This window comes from Amphiprion ocellaris, chromosome 20 (genome assembly GCF_022539595.1).
Source record: "Amphiprion ocellaris isolate individual 3 ecotype Okinawa chromosome 20, ASM2253959v1, whole genome shotgun sequence".
Lineage (NCBI taxonomy): Eukaryota > Metazoa > Chordata > Actinopteri > Pomacentridae > Amphiprion > Amphiprion ocellaris.
In genome coordinates, this window is record NC_072785.1 from 5,321,106 (window position 1) to 5,348,545 (window position 27,440).

The 27,440-nt window shown below is 38.3% G+C and overlaps 14 non-coding genes and 2 pseudogenes across 14 annotated transcripts; 15 read left to right on the plus strand and 1 right to left on the minus strand.

Moving 5' to 3' along the window:
• The first annotated feature begins 909 nt into the window (after window positions 1-909).
• Window positions 910-1,050, plus strand: LOC111586327 (U4 spliceosomal RNA). The gene has a single exon (XR_002747976.2). It is a non-coding gene; the product is annotated as a U4 spliceosomal RNA (small nuclear RNA).
• A 495-nt stretch (window positions 1,051-1,545) lies between these two features.
• LOC111586310 (U4 spliceosomal RNA) lies at window positions 1,546-1,686 on the plus strand. Its single transcript, XR_002747963.1, has one exon. It is a non-coding gene; the product is annotated as a U4 spliceosomal RNA (small nuclear RNA).
• Window positions 1,687-2,501: 815 nt separating this feature from the next.
• On the plus strand, window positions 2,502-2,684 carry LOC111586324 (U4 spliceosomal RNA; annotated as a pseudogene).
• A 6,459-nt stretch (window positions 2,685-9,143) lies between these two features.
• On the plus strand, window positions 9,144-9,284 carry LOC111586307 (U4 spliceosomal RNA). The gene has a single exon (XR_002747960.1). It is a non-coding gene; the product is annotated as a U4 spliceosomal RNA (small nuclear RNA).
• Window positions 9,285-10,051: 767 nt separating this feature from the next.
• LOC111586321 (U4 spliceosomal RNA) lies at window positions 10,052-10,192 on the plus strand. Its single transcript, XR_002747973.2, has one exon. It is a non-coding gene; the product is annotated as a U4 spliceosomal RNA (small nuclear RNA).
• An 895-nt stretch (window positions 10,193-11,087) lies between these two features.
• LOC111586328 (U4 spliceosomal RNA) lies at window positions 11,088-11,228 on the plus strand. Its single transcript, XR_002747977.1, has one exon. It is a non-coding gene; the product is annotated as a U4 spliceosomal RNA (small nuclear RNA).
• An 898-nt stretch (window positions 11,229-12,126) lies between these two features.
• On the plus strand, window positions 12,127-12,267 carry LOC111586305 (U4 spliceosomal RNA). The gene has a single exon (XR_002747958.2). It is a non-coding gene; the product is annotated as a U4 spliceosomal RNA (small nuclear RNA).
• A 764-nt stretch (window positions 12,268-13,031) lies between these two features.
• LOC129347825 (U4 spliceosomal RNA) lies at window positions 13,032-13,172 on the plus strand. Its single transcript, XR_008600100.1, has one exon. It is a non-coding gene; the product is annotated as a U4 spliceosomal RNA (small nuclear RNA).
• An 897-nt stretch (window positions 13,173-14,069) lies between these two features.
• Window positions 14,070-14,210, plus strand: LOC111586311 (U4 spliceosomal RNA). The gene has a single exon (XR_002747964.2). It is a non-coding gene; the product is annotated as a U4 spliceosomal RNA (small nuclear RNA).
• A 764-nt stretch (window positions 14,211-14,974) lies between these two features.
• Window positions 14,975-15,115, plus strand: LOC111586313 (U4 spliceosomal RNA). The gene has a single exon (XR_002747966.1). It is a non-coding gene; the product is annotated as a U4 spliceosomal RNA (small nuclear RNA).
• Window positions 15,116-16,012: 897 nt separating this feature from the next.
• On the plus strand, window positions 16,013-16,149 carry LOC111586318 (U4 spliceosomal RNA). Its single transcript, XR_002747971.1, has one exon. It is a non-coding gene; the product is annotated as a U4 spliceosomal RNA (small nuclear RNA).
• Window positions 16,150-16,916: 767 nt separating this feature from the next.
• LOC111586306 (U4 spliceosomal RNA) lies at window positions 16,917-17,057 on the plus strand. The gene has a single exon (XR_002747959.1). It is a non-coding gene; the product is annotated as a U4 spliceosomal RNA (small nuclear RNA).
• Window positions 17,058-17,954: 897 nt separating this feature from the next.
• LOC129347827 (U4 spliceosomal RNA) lies at window positions 17,955-18,095 on the plus strand. The gene has a single exon (XR_008600102.1). It is a non-coding gene; the product is annotated as a U4 spliceosomal RNA (small nuclear RNA).
• A 1,147-nt stretch (window positions 18,096-19,242) lies between these two features.
• On the plus strand, window positions 19,243-19,383 carry LOC111586308 (U4 spliceosomal RNA). Its single transcript, XR_002747961.2, has one exon. It is a non-coding gene; the product is annotated as a U4 spliceosomal RNA (small nuclear RNA).
• A 1,147-nt stretch (window positions 19,384-20,530) lies between these two features.
• Window positions 20,531-20,670, plus strand: LOC111586320 (U4 spliceosomal RNA). The gene has a single exon (XR_002747972.1). It is a non-coding gene; the product is annotated as a U4 spliceosomal RNA (small nuclear RNA).
• A 1,227-nt stretch (window positions 20,671-21,897) lies between these two features.
• Window positions 21,898-27,086, minus strand: LOC111586300 (nucleic acid dioxygenase ALKBH1-like; annotated as a pseudogene).
• Between the last annotated feature and the right edge of the window lie 354 nt (window positions 27,087-27,440).

Genomic DNA, 27,440 nt, shown 5'->3' on the forward strand with positions numbered 1-27,440 from the left:
TGTATTCTCTGTATTAATATGAATTAAGTCAGTTGTGGCTGGTGTAATGCTACTTCTTGTGGATTGTCATGAACTCAGATGATGTTTTTCCATTTTTTTTTTTATAAATTATACTGTCAGACCTGAGTGCCTTTGTTTTGTGTCAGTTTTGGTTTAATATCTTTTTATAAAATCTGCTCTTCACTTTGGTGGAATTTTAAATACAATCAACTCAGCATTGACACAATAGAATCTTGGATTTTATAAACATAACCATTGTATTTCAGGACTAGAAGGGTTGGAGAAGAGATGACTGAAATAATTAAGGACTTCTTCATCCAGTTGGGCATACCATCAAATTGAAAGTATGTGGTTCAAAGCAGCAGATCAGTTACATGAACCATCACCAACTCACTGGCCTGAAAGTACAGGACATCCAACAAGGTTTCATCAATATATCACTTGTGTGGTGAGTGTTTGATCATGAGTGTTTGATCAAGTCCTCTCTAAAATTGTGTGTTTTATCAGCATGATTTCACAGAGACAAATTCATAAACTGTGAAGTTTTGTTGGCTGAAAACTTCACCCAGTACCCTACCTTAATGCCTGGAAAGATAGTCAGCAATGGCTTTTTTTATATAATCAACACTCCGGTCCACACAGTGATAACCTCCATGAAATGAACCCAACCATTGTAACGTAGAAAATATATTGTCAGACAATAATTTTTGGAAATAATCTAGGAATTCTTCAGCCAGTGGACTGACCATTGCACTGAAAAAGCAGAGTTGAAGTCAACAGACCAATTACATGAACCATCACCAAGTCATTGTCATGTAAATACTGCACATCCACCAAAGGTTGATCAACGCACCATGTGTGTTGAGAGTGTTGGCTGTAGTGCACACCAAGCTTGTGTGTTTTGTCAGCATCCTTTCGCAGAGGCAATTTCATAGTCTGTGAAGTCTTACTGAGACGTGATTATTGCTGGTTGAAAACTTCACCCAATGCCCCGCCTTGATGACTTGAAACATAGTCAGCTATGGCAATTTTTGTAAGTCTCTGAGGAGACTGTACTCTCTGTATTAATATGAATTAAGTCAGTTGTGGCTGGTGTAATGATACTTCTTGTGGGTTGTCGTGAACTCAGATGATGTTTTTCCTTTTTTTTTTAAATAAATTATACTGTCAGACCTGAGTGCCTTTATTTTGTATCAGTTTTGGTTTAATATCTTTTTATAAAATCTGCTCTTCACTGTGGTGGAATTTTATAGACAATCAACTCAGTATTGACACAATAGAATCTTGGATTTTATAAACATAACCATTGTATTTCAGGACTAGAAGGGTTGGAGAAGAGATGACTGAAATAATCAAGGACTTCTTCATCCAGTATGACTGACCATAGCACTGAAAAGGCGGAGTTGAAGTCAACAGACCAATTACATGAACCATCACCAAGTCATTGTCATGTAAATTCTGTACATCCACCAAAGGTTGATCAACGCACCATGTGTGTTGAGAGTGTTGGCTCTAGTCCACACCAAGCTTGTGTGTTTTTCCAGCATCCTTTCGCAGGGGCACTTTCATAGTCTGTGAAGTCTTACTGAGACGTGATTATTGCTGGTTGAAAACTTCACCCAATGCCCCGCCTTGATGACTTGAAACATAGTCAGCTATGGCAATTTTTGTAAGTCTCTGAGGAGACTGTACTCTCTGTATTAATATGAATTAAGTCAGTTGTTGCTGGTGTAGTGATACTTCTTATGGATTGTTGTGAACTCAGATGACGTTTTTCCATTTTTTAAAAATAAATTATACTGTCAGACCTGAGTGCCTTTATTTTGTATCAGTTTTGGTTTAATATCTTTTTAGAAAATCTGCTCTTCACTGTGGTGGAATTTTATAGACAATCAACTCAGTATTGACACAATGGAATCTTGGATTTTATAAACATAACCATTGCATTCCAGGACTAGAAGGGTTGGAGAAGAGATGACTGAAATAATCAAGGACTTCTTCATCCAGTTGGGCATACCATCCAACAAGGTTTCATCAATATATCACTTGTGTGGTGAGTGTTTGATCAAGTCCTCTCTAAAATTGTGTTTTATCAGCATGATTTCACAGAGACAAATTCATAAACTGTGAAGTTTTGATGGTTGAAAATTTCACCCAGTACCCTACTTTAATGTCTGGAAAGATAGTCAGCAATGGCTTTTTTTTAATATAATCAACATGCCGGTCCACACAGCGATAGCATCCATGAAATTAACCCAACCATTGTAAAGTAGAAAATATATTTTCATAACATAATTTTTGGAAATAATCTAGGAATTCTTCATCCAGTGTGACTGACCATAGCACTGAAAAGGCGGAGTTGAAGTCAACAGACCAATTACATGAACCATCACCATGTCATTGTCATGCAAATACTGTACATCCAACAAAGGTTGATCAACTCACCATGTGTGTTGAGAGTGTTGGCTCTAGTACACACCAAGCTTGTGTGTTTTGTCAGCATGCTTTCGCAGAGGCAATTTCATAGTCTGTGAAGTCTTACTGAGACGTGATTATTGCTGGTTGAAAACTTCACCCAGACTTCCGGTTCCGCTAGCTAGAGCATGGCTGCGTGAGGAATTTGAGCTCGACGGATTTTTAGATAAATAACCCCCAACAACACTTTTTGGCAAAGACTGGTGATTATTTTGTGAAGATGGAAAGTGGGGTTATCACGAGAAGCTTATCTAAGAAAACCTGAACCATGATGGAGGACGAAATGGACACTGGTAGCCGAAGTTGCTCCCCTGAGTTAACGTTAGCAACGAGTGGTGATACAGCTGAACCTACCCTGCTAAACATCATGAAAGAACTCCGAGCGTTCAGGAAAGACAACAACGACCAATATGCTGACATAAAACGTGAACTAAAAGGAGTCAACGATAGAATTGAACAAGCAGAAGGCCGGATCGGTGAGACAGAAACGGTGCTACAGGCCGCATCCACGCTAATCACGAGGCTAATGGAAAGCCAAGCTAACTTGGAGGCGAAGCTTGTTGACCAGGAAGGCCGCGCCCGTCGCGACAACCTCCGGATTTATGGCATTTTGGAGAATAAAGAGGGCCCAGATATGGTGAAATTTTTGGACAATCTGTTGAAAAATGAGCTCGACTTTTCTGGCGACCAGACACTTGGAATTGAAAGAGCGCATCGCGCTCTAACGGCTAAATCAGACGCCCAGGCTAAGCCCAGATCCATCGTGCTGAAATTTGGGAGTTATCGCATGAAAGAGGAGGTTCTCCGCAGAGCGTGGCAGAAGAAAGAGGTGTTTTGTGACGGTACACGCTTCTTTGTAGACCACGACTTCCCTGTCGAAGTACTTAAGAAGCGTAACGAGTACAAAGAAGCCAAGAAAATCCTCCGGGAAAATCGTATCAAGTTTCAGACCCCATACCCGGCGAAAATGAGGGTTTTCTACCAAGATGGCGCACGCCTGTACCAGAATGCTACAGAAGCGACGAGGGATATGGCAGCGCGGGGGCTACCGGTCACCGTGGTGAAATCAGCGGCCATGCCACATCGAGAGGAGACCCAGCTGCTGTCCGCATGGCGCACGGCGAGAGGTCATCGCAGAGAGAGAGCTGAGCGGTCCGAAGAGGCAGGGATTCCCCAACAAGATAGCCAGCGCGCCCGTTTCAGAGAAAAGCTGCAGGCTTTTAGAAGAGACACTGAACATTGAGGACTCTGGTTTTCCGGTGAGATCTTACATTAAGAATATGTCAGGATTAATAACATGAGCATATTTGTTATAAGGTATATTTCGGTACTCATGTGAATATTCTCGTTTTCATTTCTTCAAATTGTAAAAAGTCGAGACTATGTAAAGTTAAGCCTTTCAGGCGGAATTTAGCTAGTGAGATGACATTTTTTAGGACCCTCCCTCTTAGAGGTGAGTTTTTTCCCTATTTGGACCTAAATATCTTAAGGCCATACAGGGCTCCCCTTTTTGAGCCTCAACCTTGGAATGACATTTCGGTTTTTCATTTTTATTTGATTTCAATGTTTTGTTCATTACTCGTTCTATGGGAGAGATTTTTTTTTGTGCACATTCTACTTTGTATCAAGACATGAACACACAGGACATTAAGATAACCTCTTTTAATGTGAAGGGCATCTCTAATCCAGTCAAAAGAAGTAAAATATTGTGAAAGTTAAAGCGCGAAGATGCTCAAATTGTATTGTTACAGGAGACGCACCTCTCTGTATCAGAACATGAGAAGCTTAAAAGAATGGGTTATACTAGAGCGTATTACTCCTCATATAAAAATGGCTGCAGAAGAGGTGCTGTAGTATTAATATCACACAAAATACCATTTGAATATATTTCAGAGCAGTCTGATAAGGAAGGAAAATACATTCTAGTCTCGGGAAAGATTAATAATCAAATAATAACCATTTGTAATGTTTACGCGCCACCCGGGAGTGACTTTTTCTTTTACAGAAAGGTGTTTGACTTAATGGTCGGAGCGCCAGGATTAGTTATTTGTGGGGGTGACTGGAACATTCATCTTAATCCAGACCTAGACACATCAAAAAATGTAACTAAAACGGCTATACATAAGAAGGTGAATCATCTAATAACAGAATTGGGTATATTAGACCTCTGGAGAGATTTTTACCCTTCAAGTCGAGATTATACCTTCTACTCACACCCACACGACACATACTCACGAATAGACTATTTTTTTGTGTTCAAGAGAGATCGCCACAGGATTACCAGTTGTGATATTGGTTCTATTGATCTGTCTGACCATGCTCCTGTGATTTGCACTTTACGTATTGAGGACACTCGGCATAACACTCTATGGAAACTCAACACAAGTGCTTTAAACAACCCTTGTTTTGTGGCTCAGGTGAGAAATGACATTATACAGTTTCTGGAAATTAATGACACAGGAGAGGTGGATTCCTCTTTCGTTTGGGATACTTTGAAAGCAGTAGTTCGGGGGAAAATAATATCGTGGTGTGCGTTTGATAAGAAAAAAAAACAATTAAGACGTTTAGACCTGAACAGGAAACTAAAAGATTTAGAACTCCAACATAAAAATAAACAGTCCCGTGATTTATTGAATGAGATTAAGAAAGTACGGAATGAAATAAATTTGATGTATACACAAGATGTCGAAAAGAAAATGGTCTTTGTAAAGCAAAAATATTATGAGGCCGGACACAAAGCAGCAAAAATCTTGGCTAGACGATTGCAAAAAGAAAGGGCAGATAATACAATTTATAAAATTAAAGACCCAGATTCAGGCAATGTTCTTTATAATAAAGAGGAATTACAAGGAGCATTTGTAAAATATTATAAAAGTTTATATACACAACCACCTTTAGAAAATGATTTAAAAATAGAGACCTTTCTTGGTTCCCTTAATTTACCTAAATTATCAATAGAGGACAATAACAGGTTGACTGCTGAGATAACAGAGAAGGAAGTTAACAGCGCCATCTCCAGGCTTAAAGCCAACAAGACACCTGGTCCAGATGGATTTCCTTCAGACTGGTACAAAATATTCCAAAAAGAATTAGTACCAATTCTTTTAAAAACTTTCAACTCTGTTCTTAAAAATTCATTGATGCCACCCTCATGGAAAGAAGCAGTCATCTCAATTATCCCAAAAGAGGGAAAGGATAAGTTAGAATGCGGGTCTTATAGACCTATTTCTGTGTTAAATGTCGATTATAAATTATTTACAGCCATCCTTGCAAAAAGATTAGAGAATTTACTCCCATTTCTCATACATGCCGATCAAACTGGTTTTGTTCTGCAGAGGCAAACTCATGGTAACATTAGGCGCTCCTTACATATTCTCAAACACATTCAACAAAATAAATTAGAGGCTCTTCTGGTGAGTCTAGACGCTGAAAAAGCTTTTGATTCAGTGAGTTGGGCCTTTTTATTTAAGGTTTTGAGTCGCCTGGAGGTGCATAGTAATTTTGTTCAAGTCATCCGTACACTATATACACAACCAACTGCTAAAATTAAAATTAATGGACATTTGTCAGATCCCATTACACCGCAAAGAGGTTCGAGGCAGGGCTGCCCTCTTTCCCCTCTCCTGTTTTCAATATATATAGAACCACTTGCACAATGGTTAAGACAGGCAGAAAGCATTAAGGGTATCTAAATAAACGGAGTTGAACATAAAGCTGCTTTATATGCTGATGATGTTTTAGTCTATGTATCAGAACCCACTAACACACTTCCAGAACTAATGAATATTTTACATAATTTTGGCATGATACTCCGGTTACAAACTAAACATACAAAAGACTCAGCTCTTGACATTCAACTATTCCCCACCAAAACAATTGGTGGAGAAATTTCCCTTTAAATGGAATCAACAATCCCTGAAGTATCTAGGTATCCACTTACCAAAGGACCTTTCTCTATCAGCAAAATTAAACTATGGCCCCTTATTAACAAGAATTAAAAATGACATTGGAAGGTGGAATTCTGTCTCTTTTCTCAGCCTGAGCCACAGAATTGACTGTGTGAAAATGAACCTTCTCCCAAGGTACTTATTTCTATTCCAAGCACTTCCTGTGGAAATCTCTCAAAAAGAGTTTTCAAAAATCGATAAAATTATTTCCAGATTTATCTGGCAAGGCAGAAGACCCAGGGTCAAATATAAAACACTACAACTCCCAAAAGAAGAGGGGGGCATGGGTCTACCATACTTAAAAGGATATTTCTATGCTGCCCAAATAAAGCCCCTTGTTTATGTGTGTTCACCAAATTATCATGCTAGATGGAAAGAAATAGAGCTCTCCATAATCAAAGAACCCCCAATGTCGGCTGTCTTGGCCTACACAAATTTAGATAAATATATCAACACAATTCAAAACCCATGGATAATTAGCCAATTAAAAATATGGGGCAAAATAAAAAGAGAATATAATCTAGATGACAAACTGCAGATAATACAATGGTGTGCCTTTGACCCTGGGTTCAAACCAAACCTAATTGACAACTCTTTTAAACTTTGGATTCCAAAGGGTGTGACAACCTTTTTTTCACTTACGCAGAACGGACAAATGAAGGACTTTGAAAGCTTGAAAAACCAATATCAGCTCTGTAATTCTGACTTTTTTAGATATCTTCAGTTGCGAAATTACTTTTTACATAATATTGTCCCCAAAACAGATTTACACGATCCAGTATTGAATATTTTTTTGAAGGCTTATAAAAATACTCTAATCAAAGGGATGATCGGTAGATTTTACATCGGTAGATTTTGTCAAAGCAGCCACACTCAACAGATTATATTAAAGAGAAATGGGAGAACGAAGGTCACTTTCAAATTACAAATGAAGACTGGTTGGACATTTGTAAATCACAGTGGAAATGTTCGAATTCGCAAAAATGGCGAGAATTTAACTGGAAATGCCTCATGCGCTTTTTTATAACTCCAAAGCATTCAGCTCACTTTGGTACAGGTTCAGCTTGCTGTTGGAGACGGTGTGGGGCCCAGGAGGCTGGACATTGGCATATTTTTTGGGAATGCCCAAAGTTACAGTCCTTCTGGCTTGACTTACACAAAGAATTAATCAGCATATTCAGGGTAAATAATTTTCCTTTTCAGTTTTCCACAGTATTTATGGGAAACTATAACAAATTACACAGCTCAATAAATAAATACCTTTTTCTAATTTTGACAGCAGGAGCTAAAAAAGCCATTACAAGGCGGTGGCTGCTTCCTGAGCCCCCCACTATATCAGAGTGGACAAATATAGTAAAAGAGGTATATATCATGGAGTCAATAACATTTTCAATCAGACTTAAAAAGAAACTATTTGTAAAATTATGGAGAAACTGGGTCAGACATGTAAAATTAATTCAAGCAGACTTTGTTGAGATCGCATGATCTATTTGGACTATTAAGCTTAGTGATTCATGTTATGTTTTCTTACTTCTGAAATTTCATTGTGCACAATGTTCTATCTCTCTCAATCTGTTCTAAGCTTTTGCACTTTGTGTTTTTTTTTTCTCTTTTCTTTTATATTCTATTTTATTTTATTATCTTAGTTTACAAAACAAAAAAAGTGGATACTAATTGAAATACTGTATGTATAATGTACTCTATGTTCTGCTCCACTTAAGAAAAATAAAGAATTACAAAAAAAAAGAAAACTTCACCCAATACCCCGCCTTGATGACTTGAAACATAGTCAGCTATGGCAATTTTTGTAAGTCTCTGAGGAGACTTTACTGTCTGTATTAATATGAATTAAGTCAGTTGTTCCTGGTGTAATGCTACTTCTTGTGGGTTGTCGTGAACTCAGATGATGTTTTTCCTTTTTTTTTTAAATAAATTATACTGTCAGACCTGAGTGCCTTTATTTTGTATCAGTTTTGGTTTAATATCTTTTTATAAAATCTGCTCTTCACTGTGGTGGAATTTTATAGACAATCAACTCAGTATTGACACAATAGAATCTTGGATTTTATAAACATAACCATTGTATTTCAGGACTAGAAGGGTTGGAGAAGAGATGACTGAAATAATCAAGGACTTCTTCATCCAGTTGGGCATACCATCAAATTGAAAGTATGTGGTTCAAAGCAGCAGATCAGTTACATGAACCATCACCAAGTCATTGGCCTGAAAGTACAGGACATCCAACAAGGTTTCATCAATACATCACTTGTGTGGTGAGTGTTTGATCAAGTCCTCTCTAAAATTGTGTTTTATCAGCATGATTTCACAGAGACAAATTCATAAACTGTGAAGTTTTGATGGTTGAAAATTTCACCCAGTACCCTACTTTAATGCCTGGAAAGATAGTCAGCTATGGCTTTTTTTAAATATAATCAACATGCCGGTCCACACAGTGATAGCATCCATGAAATGAACCCAACCATTGTAAAGTAGAAAATACATTGTCATAACATAATTTTTGGAAATAATCGAGGAATTCTTCATCCAGTGTGACTGACCATAGCACTGAAAAGGCGGAGTTGAAGTCAACAGACCAATTACATGAACCATCACCAAGTCATTGTCATGTAAATACTTTACATCCAACAAAGGTTGATCAGTGCACCATGTGTGTTGAGAGTGTTGGCTCTAGTACACACCAAGCTTGTGTGTTTTGTCAGCATCCTTTCGCAGAGGCAATTTCATAGTCTGTGAAGTCTTACTGAGACGTGATTATTGCTGGTTGAAAACTTCACCCAATACCCCGCCTTGATGACTTGAAACATAGTCAGCTATGGCAATTTTTGTAAGTCTCTGAGGAGACTTTACTCTCTGTATTAACATGAATTAAGTCAGTTGTTCCTGGTGTAATGCTACTTTGTGTGGGTTGTCGTGAACTCAGATGACATTTTTCCATTTGTTTTTTATAAATTATACTATCAGACCTGAGTGCCTTTGTTTTGTATCAGTTTTGGTTTAATATATTTTTAAAAAATCTGCTCTTTACTTTGGTGGAATTTTAAGTACAATCAACTCAGCATTGACACAGTGGAATCTTGGATTTTATAAACATAACTATTGCATTCCAGGACTAGAAGTGTTTTAAAACAAAAGACAGAAAGACTTTGTATTAAAGCAAATGGAATAATGTTCTGGTAGTCTGTAGATTGCTGACATGCTTCAAGAGTTTTACATTCCTCATTGCCAATAAAATAAGAGTTTATTGCCGTTGTTTTGGTTGGTATTTATTTCATGTAGTGTAAAGAGCTTTCTGACTGACTGAGGAACATCTTCGATATAATCAACACTCCAGGCCACACTGGGAAAGCATCGATGAAATGAGTCAACCCATTGTAAATTAGAAAATATACTGTCAGAAAATATTTTTTGGAAATAATCTAGGATTTCTTCATCCAGTGTGACTGACCATTGCACTGAAAAAGCAGATTTGAAGTCAACAGACCAATTACATGAACCATCACCAAGTCATTGTCATGTAAATACTGTACATCCAACAAAGGTTGATCAACGCACCATGTGTGTTGAGAGTGTTGGCTGTAGTACACACCAAGCTTGTGTGTTTTGTCAGCATCCTTTCGCAGAGGCAATTTCATAGTCTGTGAAGTCTTACTGAGACGTGATTATTGCTGGTTGAAAACTTCACCCAATACCCCGCCTTGATGACTTGAAACATAGTCAGCTATGGCAATTTTTGTAAGTCTCTGAGGAGACTTTACTCTCTGTATTTATATGAATTAAGTCAGTTGTTCCTGGTGTAATGCTACTTCTTGTGGATTGTCATGAACTCAGATGATGTTTTTCCATTTTTTTTAAATAAATTATACTGTCAGACCTGAGTGCCTTGGTTTTGTGTCAGTTTTGGTTTAATATCTTTTTATAAAATCTGCTCTTCACTTTGGTGGAATTTTAAATACAATCAACTCAGCATTGACACAATAGAATCTTGGATTTTATAAACATAACCATTGTATTTCAGGACTAGAAGGGTTGGAGAAGAGATGACTGAAATAATCAAGGACTTCTTCATCCAGTTGCGCATACCATCAAATTGAAAGTATGTGGTTCAAAGCAGCAGATCAGTTACATGAACCATCACCAAGTCACTGGCCTGAAAGTACAGGACATCCAACAAGGTTTCATCAATACATCACTTGTGTGGTGAGTGTTTGATCAAGTCCTCTCTAAAATTGTGTGTTTTATCAGCATGATTTCACAGAGACAAATTCATAAACTGTGAAGTTTTGTTGGCTGAAAACTTCACCCAGTACCCTACCTTAATGCCTGGAAAGATAGTCAGCAATGGCTTTTTTATATTATCAACACTCCGGTCCACACAGTGATAACCTCCATGAAATGAACCTAACCATTGTAAAGTAGAAAATATATTGTCAGAACATAATTTTTGGAAATAATCTAGGATTTCTTCATCCAGTGTGACTGACCATTGCACTGAAAAGGTGGAGTTGAAATCAACAGACCAATTACATGAACCATCACCAAGTCATTGTCATGTAAATACTGTACATCCAACAAAGGTTGATCAACGCACCATGTGTGTTGAGAGTGTTGGCTCTAGTACACACCAAGCTTGTGTGTTTTGTCAGCATCCTTTCGCAGAGGCAATTTCATAGTCTGTGAAGTCTTACTGAGACGTGATTATTGCTGGTTGAAAACTTCACCCAATACCCCGCCTTGATGACTTGAAACATAGTCAGCTATGGCAATTTTTGTAAGTCTCTGAGGAGACTTTACTCTCTGTATTTATATGAATTAAGTCAGTTGTTCCTGGTGTAATGCTACTTCTTGTGGATTGTCATGAACTCAGATGATGTTTTTCCATTTTTTTTAAAATAAATTATACTGTCAGACCTGAGTGCCTTGGTTTTGTGTCAGTTTTAGTTTAATATCTTTTTATAAAATCTGCTCTTCACTTTGGTGGAATTTTAAATACAATCAACTCAGCATTGACACAATGGAATCTTGGATTTTATAAACATAACCATTGCATTTCAGGACTAGAAGGGTTGGAGAAGAGATGACTGAAATAATCAAGGACTTCTTCATCCAGTTGGGCATACCATCAAATTGAAAATATGTGGTTCAAAGCAACAGATCAGTGATATGAACCATCACCAAGTCACTGACCTGAAAGTACAGGACATCCAACAAGGTTTCATCATTACATCACTTGTGTGGTGAGTGTTTGATCAAGTCCTCTCTAAAACTGTGTGTTTGATCACCATCATTTCACAGACACAAATTCATAAACTGTGAAGTTTTGTTGGCTGAAAACTTCACCCAGTACCCTACCTTAATGCCTGGAAAGATAGTCAGCAATGGCTTTTTTTGATATAATCAACATGCCGGTCCACACAGTGATAACCTCCATGAAATGAACCCAACCATTGTAAAGTAGAAAATATATTGTCAGAACATAATTTTTGGAAATAATCTAGGAATTCTTCATCCAGTGTGACTGACCATTGCACTGAAAAGGCGGAGTTGGAGTCAACAGACCAATTACATGAACCATCACCAAGTCATTGTCATGTCAATACTGCACATCCAACAAAGGTTGATCAACACACCATGTGTGTTGAGAGTGTTGGCTCTAGTCCACACCAAGCTTGTGTGTTTTGTCAGCATGCTTTCGCAGAGGCAATTTCATAGTCTGTGAAGTCTTACTGAGACGTGATTATTGCTGGTTGAAAACTTCACCCAATACCCCGCCTTGATGACTTGAAACATAGTCAGCTATGGCAATTTTTGTAAGTCTCTGAGGAGACTTTACTCTCTGTATTAATATGAATTAAGTCAGTTGTTCCTGGCGTAATGCTACTTCTTGTGGGTTGTCGTGAACTCACACAAGGTTTTTCCTTTTTTTAAAATAAATTATACTGTCAGACCTGAGTGCCTTTGTTTTGTGTCAGTTTTGGTTTAAGATCTTTTTATAAAATCTGCTCTTTACTTCGGTGGAATTTTAAGTACAATCAACTCAGCATTGACACAGTGGAATCTTGGATTTTATAAACATAACTATTGCATTCCAGAACTAGAAGTGTTGTAAAACAAAAGACAGAAAGACTTTGTATTAACGCCAATTTTGTAATGTTTTGGTCGTTTGTAGATTGCTGATGTGCTTCGGGAGTTTTAAATTTCTTATTGCCAATAAAATAAGAGTTTATTGTCGTTTTGGTTGGTATTTATTTCATGTAGTTTAAAGAGCTTGCTTACTGACTGAGGAACGTCTTCGATATAAGCAACACTCTTGGCCACACTGGGAAAGCATCAATGAAATGATTCAACCCATTGTAAACTAGAATATGAACTGTCAGACAATAATTTTTGGAAATAATCTAGGATTTCTTCATCCAGTGGTGACTGACCATTGCACTGAAAAGGTGGAGTTGGAGTCAACAGACCAATTACATGAACCATCACCAAGTCATTGTCATGTAAATACTGCACATCCAACAAAGGCTGATCAGTGCACCATGTGTGTTGAGAGTGTTGGCTCTCGTACACACCAAGCTTGTGTGTTTTTTCAGCATCCTTTTGCAGAGGCAAGTTCATAGTCTGTGAAGTCTTACTGAGACGTGATTATTGCTGGTTGAAAACTTCACCCAATACCCCGCCTTGATGACTTGAAACATAGTCAGCTATGGCAATTTTTGTAAGTCTCTGAGGAGACTTTACTGTCTGTATTTATATGAATTAAGTCAGTTGTTCCTGGTGTAATGCTACTTCTTGTGGATTGTTGAAAACTCATATGATGTTTTTCCTTTTTTTTTAAATAAGTTATACTGTCAGACCTGAGTGCCTTGGTTTTGTGTCAGTTTTGGTTTAATATCTTTTTATAAAATCTGCTCTTCACTTTGGTGGAATTTTAAATACAATCAACTCAGCATTGACACAATGGAATCTTGGATTTTATAAACATAACCATTGCATTTCAGGACTAGAAGGGTTGGAGAAGAGATGACTGAAATAATCAAGGACTTCTTCATCCAGTTGGGCATACCATCAAATTGAAAATATGTGGTTCAAAGCAACAGATCAGTGATATGAACCATCACCAAGTCACTGACCTGAAAGTACAGGACATCCAACAAGGTTTCATCATTACATCACTTGTGTGGTGAGTGTTTGATCAAGTCCTCTCTAAAACTGTGTGTTTGATCACCATCATTTCACAGACACAAATTCATAAACTGTCAAGTTTTGTTGGCTGAAAACTTCACCCAGTACCCTACCTTAATGCCTGGAAAGATAGTCAGCAATGGCTTTTTTTAATATAATCAACATGCCGGTCCACACAGTGATAACCTCCATGAAATGAACCCAACCATTGTAAAGTAGAAAATATATTGTCAGAACATAATTTTTGGAAATAATCTAGGAATTCTTCATCCAGTGTGACTGACCATTGCACTGAAAAGGCGGAGTTGGAGTCAACAGACCAATTACATGAACCATCACCAAGTCATTGTCATGTAAATACTGCACATCCAACAAAGGTTGATCAACACACCATGTGTGTTGAGAGTGTTGGCTCTAGTACACACCAAGCTTGTGTGTTTTGTCAGCATCCTTTCGCAGAGGCAATTTCATAGTCTGTGAAGTCTTACTGAGACGTGATTATTGCTGGTTGAAAACTTCACCCAATACCCCGCCTTGATGACTTGAAACATAGTCAGCTATGGCAATTTTTGTAAGTCTCTGAGGAGACTTTACTCTCTGTATTAATATGAATTAAGTCAGTTGTTCCTGGCGTAATGCTACTTCTTGTGGGTTGTCGTGAACTCACACAAGGTTTTTCCTTTTTTTAAAATAAATTATACTGTCAGACCTGAGTGCCTTTGTTTTGTGTCAGTTTTGGTTTAAGATCTTTTTATAAAATCTGCTCTTTACTTCGGTGGAATTTTAAGTACAATCAACTCAGCATTGACACAGTTGAATCTTGGATTTTATAAACATAACTATTGCATTCCAGAACTAGAAGTGTTGTAAAACAAAAGACAGAAAGACTTTGTATTAATGCCAATTTTGTAATGTTTTGGTCGTTTGTAGATTGGTGATGTGCTTCGGGAGTTTTAAATTTCTTATTGCCAATAAAATAAGAGTTTATTGTCGTTTTGGTTGGTATTTATTTCATGTAGTTTAAAGAGCTTGCTTACTGACTGAGGAACGTCTTCGATATAAGCAACACTCTTGGCCACACTGGGAAAGCATCAATGAAATGATTCAACCCATTGTAAACTAGAATATGAACTGTCAGACAATAATTTTTGGAAATAATCTAGGATTTCTTCATCCAGTGGTGACTGACCATTGCACTGAAAAGGCGGAGTTGGAGTCAACAGACCAATTACATGAACCATCACCAAGTCATTGTCATGTAAATACTGTACATCCAACAAAGGCTGATCAGTGCACCATGTGTGTTGAGAGTGTTGGCTCTAGTACACACCAAGCTTGTGTGTTTTTTCAGCATCCTTTTGCAGAGGCAAGTTCATAGTCTGTGAAGTCTTACTGAGACGTGATTATTGCTGGTTGAAAACTTCACCCAATACCCCGCCTTGATGACTTGAAACATAGTCAGCTATGGCAATTTTTGTAAGTCTCTGAGGAGACTTTACTGTCTGTATTTATATGAATTAAGTCAGTTGTTCCTGGTGTAATGCTACTTCTTGTGGATTGTTGAAAACTCATATGATGTTTTTCCTTTTTTTTTTTAATAAGTTATACTGTCAGACCTGAGTGCCTTTATTTTGTATCAGTTTTGGTTTAATATCTTTTTAGAAAATCTGCTCTTCACTGTGGTGGAATTTTATAGACAATCAACTCAGTATTGACACAATGGAATCTTGGATTTTATAAACATAACCATTGCATTTCAGGACTAGAAGGGTTGGAGAAGAGATGACTGAAATAATCAAGGACTTCTTCATCCAGTTGGGCATACCATCAAATTGAAAATATGTGGTTCAAAGCAACAGATCAGTGATATGAACCATCACCAAGTCACTGGCCTGAAAGTACAGGACATCCAACAAGGTTTCATCATTACATCACTTGTGTGGTGAGTGTTTGATCAAGTCCTCTCTAAAATTGTGTGTTTGATCACCATCATTTCACAGACACAAATTCATAAACTGTGAAGTTTTGTTGGCTGAAAACTTCACCCAGTACCCTACCTTAATGCCTGGAAAGATAGTCAGCAATGGCTTTTTTTAATATAATCAACACTCCGGTCCACACAGTGATAACCTCCATGAAATGAACCCAACCATTGTAAAGTAGAAAATATATTGTCAGACAATAATTTTTGGAAATAATCTAGGATTTCTTCATCCAGTGTGACTGACCATTGCACTGAAAAGGTGGAGTTGAAATCAACAGACCAATTACATGAACCATCACCAAGTCATTGTCATGTAAATACTGTACATCCAACAAAGGTTGATCAACGCACCATGTGTTTGAGAGTGTTGGCTGTAGTACACACCAAGCTTGTGTGTTTTGTCAGCATCCTTTCGCAGAGGCAATTTCATAGTCTGTGAAGTCTTACTGAGACGTGATTATTGCTGGTTGAAAACTTCACCCAATACCCCGCCTTGATGACTTGAAACATAGCTATGGCAATTTTTGTAAGTCTCTGAGGAGACTTTACTCTCTGTATTAACATGAATTAAGTCAGTTGTTCCTGGTGTAATGCTACTTTGTGTGGGTTGTCGTGAACTCAGATGACATTTTTCCATTTGTTTTTTATAAATTATACTATCAGACCTGAGTGCCTTTGTTTTGTATCAGTTTTGGTTTAATATATTTTTAAAAAATCTGCTCTTTACTTTGGTGGAATTTTAAGTACAATCAACTCAGCATTGACACAGTGGAATCTTGGATTTTATAAACATAACTATTGCATTCCAGGACTAGAAGTGTTTTAAAACAAAAGACAGAAAGACTTTGTATTAAAGCAAATGGAATAATGTTCTGGTAGTCTGTAGATTGCTGACATGCTTCAAGAGTTTTACATTCCTCATTGCCAATAAAATAAGAGTTTATTGCCGTTGTTTTGGTTGGTATTTATTTCATGTAGTGTAAAGAGCTTTCTGACTGACTGAGGAACATCTTCGATATAATCAACACTCCAGGCCACACTGGGAAAGCATCGATGAAATGAGTCAACCCATTGTAAATTAGAAAATATACTGTCAGAACATAATTTTTGGAAATAATCTAGGATTTCTTCATCCAGTGTGACTGACCATTGCACTGAAAAGGTGGAGCTGAAATCAACAGACCAATTACATGAACCATCACCAAGTCATTGTCATGTAAATACTGTACATCCAACAAAGGTTGATCAACGCACCATGTGTGTTGAGAGTGTTGGCTGTAGTACACACCAAGCTTGTGTGTTTTGTCAGCATCCTTTCGCAGAGGCAATTTCATAGTCTGTGAAGTCTTACTGAGACGTGATTATTGCTGGTTGAAAACTTCACCCAATACCCCGCCTTGATGACTTGAAACATAGTCAGCTATGGCAATTTTTGTAAGTCTCTGAGGAGACTGTACTCTCTGTATTTATATGAATTAAGTCAGTTGTTCCTGGTGTAATGCTACTTCTTGTGGATTGTCATGAACTCAGATGATGTTTTTCCATTTTTTTTTAAAATAAATTATACTGTCAGACCTGAGTGCCTTGGTTTTGTGTCAGTTTTGGTTTAATATCTTTTTATAAAATCTGCTCTTCACTTTGGTGGAATTTTAAATACAATCAACTCAGCATTGACACAATAGAATCTTGGATTTTATAAACATAACCATTGTATTTCAGGACTAGAAGGGTTGGAGAAGAGATGACTGAAATAATCAAGGACTTCTTCATCCAGTTGCGCATACCATCAAATTGAAAGTATGTGGTTCAAAGCAGCAGATCAGTTACATGAACCATCACCAAGTCACTGGCCTGAAAGTACAGGACATCCAACAAGGTTTCATCAATACATCACTTGTGTGGTGAGTGTTTGATCAAGTCCTCTCTAAAATTGTGTGTTTTATCAGCATGATTTCACAGAGACAAATTCATAAACTGTGAAGTTTTGTTGGCTGAAAACTTCACCCAGTACCCGACCTTAATGCCTGGAAATATAGTCAGCAATGGCTTTTTTATATTATCAACACTCCGGTCCACACAGTGATAACCTCCATGAAATGAACCTAACCATTGTAAAGTAGAAAATATATTGTCAGAACATAATTTTTGGAAATAATCTAGGATTTCTTCATCCAGTGTGACTGACCATTGCACTGAAAAGGTGGAGTTGAAATCAACAGACCAATTACATGAACCATCACCAAGTCATTGTCATGTAAATACTGTACATCCAACAACGGTTGATCAAAGCACCATGTGTGTTGAGAGTGTTGGCTCTAGTACACACCAAGCTTGTGTGTTTTGTCAGCATCCTTTCGCAGAGGCAATTTCATAGTCTGTGAAGTCTTACTGAGACGTGATTATTGCTGGTTGAAAACTTCACCCAATACCCCGCCTTGATGACTTGAAACATCATCAGCTATGGCAATTTTTGTAAGTCTCTGAGGAGACTTTACTCTCTGTATTAACATGAATTAAGTCAGTTGTTCCTGGTGTAATGCTACTTTGTGTGGGTTGTCGTGAACTCAGATGACGTTTTTCCATTTGTTTTTTATAAATTATACTGTCAGACCTGAGTGCCTTTGTTTTGTATCAGTTTTGGTTTAATATATTTTTAAAAAATCTGCTCTTTATCCATCCATCCATTATCTATACACCGCTTAATCCTCACTAGGGTCACGGGGGGTGCTGGAGCCTATCCCAGCTGACTCGGGCGAAGGCAGGGGACACCCTAGACAGGTCGCCAGTCTGTCGCAGGGCCACATACAAAGACAAACAAGCACTCACACATTCACACCTACGGGCAATTTAGAATAATCAATTAACTTCAGCATATTTTTGGACTGTGGGAGGAAGCCGGAGTACCCGGAGAAAACCCACGCATGCACAGGGAGAACATGCAAACTCCATGCAGAAAGATCCCGGGAAAGCCGGGACGCGAACCAGGGACCTTCTTACTGCAAGGCGAAAGTGCTAACCACTACGCCACTGTGCAGCCCCCATCTGCTCTTTACTTTGGTGGAATTTTAAGTACAATCAACTCAGCATTGACACAGTGGAATCTTGGATTTTATAAACATAACTATTGCATTCCAGGACTAGAAGTGTTGTAAAACAAAAGACAGAAAGACTTTGTATTAAAGCAAATGGAATAATGTTCTGGTAGTCTGTAGATTGCTGACATGCTTCAAGAGTTTTACATTCCTCATTGCCAATAAAATAAGAGTTTATTGCCGTTGTTTTGGTTGGTATTTATTTCATGTAGTGTAAAGAGCTTTCTGACTGACTGAGGAACATCTTCGATATAATCAACACTCCAGGCCACACTGGGAAAGCATCGATGAAATGAGTCAACCCATTGTAAATTAGAAAATATACTGTCAGAAAATATTTTTTGGAAATAATCTAGGATTTCTTCATCCAGTGTGACTGACCATTGCACTGAAAAAGCAGATTTGAAGTCAACAGACCAATTACATGAACCATCACCAAGTCATTGTCATGTAAATACTGTACATCCAACAAAGGTTGATCAACGCACCATGTGTGTTGAGAGTGTTGGCTCTAGTACACACCAAGCTTGTGTGTTTTGTCAGCATCCTTTCGCAGAGGCAATTTCATAGTCTGTGAAGTCTTACTGAGACGTGATTATTGCTGGTTGAAAACTTCACCCAATACCCCGCCTTGATGACTTGAAACATCATCAGCTATGGCAATTTTTGTAAGTCTCTGAGGAGACTTTACTCTCTGTATTAACATGAATTAAGTCAGTTGTTCCTGGTGTAATGCTACTTTGTGTGGGTTGTCGTGAACTCAGATGACGTTTTTCCATTTGTTTTTTATAAATTATACTGTCAGACCTGAGTGCCTTTGTTTTGTATCAGTTTTGGTTTAATATATTTTTAAAAAATCTGCTCTTTATCCATCCATCCATTATCTATACACCGCTTAATCCTCACTAGGGTCGCGGGGGGTGCTGGAGCCTATCCCAGCTGACTCGGGCGAAGGCAGGGGACACCCTAGACAGGTCGCCAGTCTGTCGCAGGGCCACATACAAAGACAAACAAGCACTCACACATTCACACCTACGGGCAATTTAGAATAATCAATTAACTTCAGCATATTTTTGGACTGTGGGAGGAAGCCGGAGTACCCGGAGAAAACCCACGCATGCACAGGGAGAACATGCAAACTCCATGCAGAAAGATCCCGGGAAAGCCGGGACGCGAACCAGGGACCTTCTTGCTGCAAGGCGAAAGTGCTAACCACTACGCCACTGTGCAGCCCCCATCTGCTCTTTACTTTGGTGGAATTTTAAGTACAATCAACTCAGCATTGACACAGTGGAATCTTGGATTTTATAAACATAACTATTGCATTCCAGGACTAGAAGTGTTGTAAAACAAAAGACAGAAAGACTTTGTATTAAAGCAAATGGAATAATTTTCTGGTAGTCTGTAGATTGCTGACATGCTTCAAGAGTTTTACATTCCTCATTGCCAATAAAATAAGAGTTTATTGCCGTTGTTTTGGTTGGTATTTATTTCATGTAGTGTAAAGAGCTTTCTGACTGACTGAGGAACGTCTTCGATATAATCAACACTCCAGGCCACACTGGGAAAGCATCGATGAAATGAGTCAACCCATTGTAAATTAGAAAATATACTGTCAGAAAATATTTTTTGGAAATAATCTAGGATTTCTTCATCCAGTGTGACTGACCATTGCACTGAAAAGGCGGAGTTGGAGTCAACAGACCAATTCCATGAACCATCACCAAGTCATTGTCATGTAAATACTGCACATCCAACAAAGGCTGATCAGTGCACCATGTGTGTTGAGAGTGTTGGCTGTAGTACACACCAAGCTTGTGTGTTTTTTCAGCATCCTTTTGCAGAGGCAAGGTCATAGTCTGTGAAGTCTTACTGAGACGTGATTATTGCTGGTTGAAAACTTCACCCAATACCCCGCCTTGATGACTTGAAACATAGTCAGCTATGGTAATTTTTGTAAGTTTCTGAGAAGGCTTCACTCTTTGTATTAAAGTAACTGAGCAATGTTCTGATAGTGTCTGTTCCTTCCACTTGACAATTATTGCATCATTTCTGTTGGTCTGTCACATAAAATCTCAAATAAATATAATTTTACAAGTTTGTTCCTGTGACATGACAACATGTGGAAAAGTTCAAGAGGTATGAACAATTTGGCAAGCCACTCTATGATTAAAATCTAGCATGATTGAAAGAAATTATCTAAAAGAACCAGATTCATTACCACAATTCAATTTAATTTACTAGTCACTTTACAACAAAGGACAGTTTAGAAGGCATCACATCTGTGCTGGATCTGTTTGCTCTTCTTGGTGGTTTCAGATCTTTTCATGACTAATGTAGTTGTCCTCACTGTCTGGCCTTATGTGTGTTGTTGTTATGTTTTGGTGCAAATGTCTGATTCTAAACGTTTCTTATCGTCTCGTCTTGAGTGAAAATAGACCTCAGTCTTAGTGAGACCATATGATTAAATTAACTTTGCATCACTCCTGGCTGTTATGTGAGCATGGTCGGTAACGTGTTGTGATCCTCTCACTGTGGACTGAAGGTTGTTCCATTTTGACAGAGATGACCTCCTTCACCCCTCTTTCATACCAACCGAGGCCTGTTTCACATATCTTTCTTTGTGTAAATCGGCTCAACAAAGCCTGAAGGCCCAGTCAGAGTTAACAGGAATCCTAAAGGTGGTTATCAACACTTAGTCAGTTCAGATTTTCTGCTTCAGACTGTGTGCGTTAAGATAAAAGAGGACATTTAACACATTACTTGACTCTTCTTTAGTACAAAATTGTCTCTTACTTCAGTCAGTGTTGTTATAATAGTGGTTAATGACAGGGATGGTGATGTACACCTAATAATTATGTGTTAACATATTTATTTTCCTCAACAGAATAATCCATTTTCTAATCTGTGTTCTCTCAGCTGCACTACCAGCAGTGTAAACAAACCTGACAGGAAATCAGGACCAAACATACAAATACATTTATGTGATTTCTGCATCACTAACTAAATACACGTTGGGTTTCCATGGAAACGTGATGCATACAGTGTGCGATACTAGAACTGCCCAGCTTCATTCAGTGATTTCAGTAACACACAGTTCAACAGGTTTACAGATAAAACATTTTATTTAGTATCGCTCATAAATAATTAGCAGAAAACTATTTTCTTCTTTTTATAGCAGATTTAAATCCGTTACTGTGAACAAAACCTCCACCGGACCAGGTTAGTTCTGCATCAGTTACCATGGTGCTGACAGATTAATCTTGTTTTGTAGTGAAGCTCTGGCTTCTTGAGCACTTTCAAGTTTGTATTTTGTTAATGTGACTTGTGGCCTACGAGACAAAAATACATGAAACAAATAAAAGTTCAACAAAATATCAGGTGAGAGATGAAGTGAGGCACTAAATCATTTCTGGTATTCTATATATTATTTAACCTTCATTTCGTCTTTATTTCTTGCAATAAAAACATTCTCTTTTTATTTTGAAGTCACACTCATCAGTCAACATTTCAGTGTCTGTACGTTTAGAACCACTGTCCAAAACCTGAATAAACACAGTCATTGTGTCCATTTTAAGCTAAAAGACGTTTTCATTTCTGCTTCAAAGTTCAAGAGTTCACAACAACAGTTAAGAGTCACTGCAGCTTCTAGACGTAAATACACTGATCTGTACTTCAGTCAAACACCCTCATCTTTCTACAGCTATTGAAGCCAAAATCACATTTAAGGCTGAATTCTTAAACAAAACATTTCTTCCATCTTTTCTTTTTTCCCCTCAAATTTGAGTCAGTCATTTAAGAAACATATTGGTTTTGGTAATTTTGGGATGTCCACATAATATTCTACATCAGCTTCAACACTGCCATCCTGAGGGCTAAGGATTTGGTTTCACTGCTTTCCTCAAAGACATTTGACACATTTAGGGTTTATGGTCTTAGCAGAACTTACACACTAGAACATCTCTGCTATGAAAGACTCTGCTAAATGTCCGCTGCAGCATCACATCTCCAGGTAAGAGCCACACCAGCTTGTTTCATGTCTCTACAGGATCAACAGAGTCACTGCTGCTTCTTTTCCTCTTTCCATGATCTCGGTCTGCTGCTCCGTCATGAGGTCCATCTGTCTGGCCCGTATCAGTCCTATGGAGAGGAGAGGGTGTTTCTGGAAAGTTCTGCCCAGGCCCCAGCACCTGTCTGACAGTCACATTCACCCTGGAGTTGTGGATGTACCTGGAGCATAGCGCCCAGTCCTCCTCAGACACCAGCTCCACCACAGCATCCCCCTGTAGGGACGAGGTCAGGCTGCAGCCTTCCATCTCTAAAGTAGTGTGACCCTGAGGGGCTGGGAGGATGCGTGGGACGGCGTGGTAAAGAAGGCGGCTTTGTCCCGACATCAGCATCATGTCCCCACTGTGCATGTACATGGCAGTAGGGGGATCCTGTCTGCAGGTGCCTCCCAGGAGGAAGATGGCCGACTGTCCAAAACTAGCAGAAAAGACGACAAAGTACCCAGTGAGGGGATTACAGTGTTCTCTAGTTAACCAGGCAATGGATGCTTTTATTTTCCATTTAACAACAGTCTGACTTGATGACATATTTAAACAAATTCTAAAAGCTAAGATGTGGAGAAAAATGTCTTCCTAAAGCCAGCTTTGCTTTAAGACTATTCTCTCCTCTCACCTGAAGGACAGCAGAGGTCGAGTGTGATCCAGCTCAGATTCATCCACATGGATCCCCAGAGAAGAATCCGGTCGGTAGTAGTTTAGAATTCCAGCCTCTGAGTTGAACCCTGGGAAGCCACAGGCAAACGTTACTTGGAGGGACAGCAAGTGGAGGTCAGCTGGGAAAGGAGTGTAGCTGTTGGCAGAGTAAGTCTGTGAGCGGAGCAATGAAAGGTAACATAGGGGCCAGTACAGCAGCTAAACAAGGAGACCACATTCTGTGTTTTATCAGGCTGTGGAAATGAAACTAACACAATTCTCTTTCAAGATGTTTTTACCAGTTCGTTCACAGACAACTAGAGGTCCAGCAACAGTTAAATGTTTGAGCAAAACTTTCAACATGAAACAATTAGTCAGAAACCCTTTTATTAGTAGCTTTAACTACTGGAGTGTTGATACACAAACAGTGTATGAAGAATCAAAGACTAAACTTACAGCAGGCAGCAGTGCTGCACAGGATAAGAATGACCTTTAAAGATTGTAATAAACTGTAGAACTTAGTGTCTGTTTTTTCTATTACAGTCTATTTCCCTCTTTTCTCTCAGACCAGAGAGGATTTTGCATCCTATCAGAATTCTGAAATCATTTGAGAAGGAAGAGATGATTTGACTTTTGTGATAAAAGATGTGAATACGTTGATAAACCATGTTTCTTACCTTCGTATCCCAGTTGTAGTGATATCCCAGAGTGACCCAACGCAGCCTCTCCAGGAGAGTCTTTGGTTCTTTCTTTCCAGTGGGAGAACTTTGGAGGGGATCAAATGCAAACATACACACTTATAGAGACAAGTAGTGGGTAGCAGCACACTGTTATCCAGTCTAAAGTGATGCAGTAAAGAACACTGCATTTTTAAGATAAGATAAGATAAGATAAAGATAAAGTTCTTTATTTCTCCCCACTCCAGGGGAAATTTACATTGTTACAGCAGCTTTATTTACAATATATACAAGGGTGGCAAAATTTTTTAACAGAAAAAATAAAAATAAAAATAAAGTTTAAAAGTGCAGAGATGACACCTGCAGACTGTTTTTGCTTCAATAGATGGGACACGGTGATACAAAATAACATGTAGTGTTGTTTCTGATTTCTTCAGTTTTTGTTTGTATAACAAACTATCTCAGACATAGAAACTAAATCTAACGTGAAACTAAGGCAACCTGATAGATGGACTTCCCTTTTAATGCAGCACCATCCACTGGTTAGTAATGGAATTAGCTACTACATAAGAATTTGTGGCTCTTTTTTGAACACTAAACAATCAAACTGTTCATGTTTAGTAAAACGCTGTAAGATGCTGAGGTTTTGGAGTTTTCTTGTTCTAAAGAAATAAAGTTTTACCTGAGAGCATGTACACTCTTTCCCCAGAAGTCCTTGGTGTCTGAAGGAGACATGTGCATGTCCAGATTGCAGATGTTTGTTTTCTGAGGGTAGATCTTCAGACATTGTCTCACCCAGTAGGATTGGGACCCCGACAGGAATGGGTTAGAGATGAAGATGAACCCTGAAAGATGAATCCACAACAGCACCAAGACATAGAAACAGAAAGAGAAAAAGTTCAAATGCATTGTTGTTTATGTAGCCTCACTATGTACAATGACAGACCATAATAAATACAGATGCTGGGACTTAGAGTTTAGTGACAAATTAAAGGAAGTCATGGTGGATGGTGTTTATCCATCTAGTAGAGTTTCTGAGGATCCTGGTGGAACAACATCTTTCTGACACACTTTATTTCATTTTCGTCCATCTGTATTTTACTCCATGTCCAGTTCTTTCTTGAAGTAAACACTGATTCAGATTTTGGACTGACAATATGTATTAGTCTCTCCATCAGTGACATGTTTACCTGGGTAGCCCTGCAGGCTGAAGGCTCTCCAGTCTCTGACAGGTCATAATCCAGCCCTGGCAGCCTCGACGTCGCTCACGGCTGCAGAGTCTAAATCAGCAGGAACGATCTTCCACATGGACACACAAAAATCAATCATTAGTTCTACTGAGTGGCTGGAACACGCACCGCTTGTCTAAGTAGTCAGTCCCTTGCTCGTAATAAACAAGTCATTAATGAAAAAATGCAGATTTTACAGTGTACAACATAAGTGATGACACTTGTGATCGACTCTAAACACCACAACTTTCTCAGTTTTGGTGTCTATCTGCATCACAGCTCCGTTTGGAGAGGAATCGACAAATGAATTAAAAAATGTGGTTGGGAGAATTCAGAAAGATGGGAAAGAACACATGAAGATCTGTGAACAACTAAAAACCAGTGGAAGCAGAGCTGCAGCTGTAATCTAGGAACTGCAGGGATCAGGGAAACATTTATTCAGGTTTGATGCTGTTCAACATGTTTGATGTAATCCTGGCCAGGACTAACACAATAAAAAACAAGAAAAGCACTCACAGAGCAGTACTCCACCAAGGCTGCTCAGTCATTGGATGATTTCTGATGGATGAAACATTACATTTCTATGTGCAACCATAAATGCCTGTGGATTAACTAAAATATTGGCTGACAAGATGACTTCAGTCACTGAATATTTCTATCTGGAATTTTAATTTATGATCAAAACAACAAAAGTCAGACAAAACAAATACAAAAAAACTACAAACACAAGATAAAATATTACAAAAATCAGACACAAAACGACAAAAAATAGGACAAACAACATGGAACAAAACAAAAACTTAGAAAAAAGTTACAAAGTGACAAAAAAATGGACATAAACAAGACAAAAAATGACAAAAAAGGAGCAAAACGCTAAAAAAAAGACATAAAACACAAGCGAGATAAAGAGGAAACACAGAACGACAAAAATGAGAAACCAAACGACAAAAACATGAGACAAATGACAAAAATCTGACCAAAAAAAGACAAAAAATAACAAAAACAAGACAAAATATTACAAAATTAGACACCAAACGACAGAAGAACAATGAACAATCTAGTATTTTACTTTATGATCAAAACAACTTGTCATGGTCTAGAAATTATTTTAAACTTATAGTTTTACTAATTTACAATCTGTAGTTAATGTCTTCTCTGGAATTTTTACACTTTGAGGGCCTGATTGGACCCTCTGGAGGACCGCTTTTGTCCCACGGGCAGCATGTTACTGCACTCTGAGCAAATTCTGATTACAAGACTCATGCAGCAAAAATTTGTCTTTTTTTTTACACAGATAAGAGCAAGACAAAGGAGACGAGGAAGGTTTAGTGTCAGAAAAGAAGAACCTTCAGTTCTTCTAGGAGGTCATGCCTCACTCAATAAATAATGCAATAAAAGTAGGTATCATAGATAGGCATGATAATGAAAGCATTAAACACAATAGTGTAATGCACTGATGGTGGGGAGTCCAGGGGAGCATTGCGGCCACAGTCAATATTAAACAATTTCTCACCTGAGAAGTAATGAAAGAAAAGAACCACAAAGTGAATCTAAGATCTTCTATAATTACACAGATGTCTCTAAACTTGGATAGAGGATTCCCCTGAGCTCACCAGCAAAGACCAGGATAAAAATAGCGACAAGCTGGTACACGGCGTGGCCCAGAATGTTCTTCATCATGGTCCTGGAGATGAGGGTTTTGTTGCATCTGCAAGATTTTTGTTTGAGCAGAGACTCCGTCGGCTGGTCGGTGGCAAGAGCCAGAGCGGCCAGAGGGTCCATGATGAAGTTTATCCACAGCATCTGTACCGCCTTTAAGGGAGAGTCCTGCAGGACGAGGAGCAGACATCAGCAGTTTAGTTTTATTCTTTTTTGCTTCTACACTTTCACAAATCAAACATGTGTCGACGTGATATGAGCAAATTATTCTTTTGATATTGAACCATTTTCAACCTGCTAAACAGGTAAATCTGGCAAGATATTCACAGATTCGGACTTCCGACATCAATAACTCATGAGATATACGTTGTAAAATCATAAACAATGCCTCTTTCCCATCGTTGTAAGCTAGACAATGTGCTACAAGGCCAGTTTTATCAAAAGTCGCTGTCTTTCCAGCTGCAGAAATAACACTGA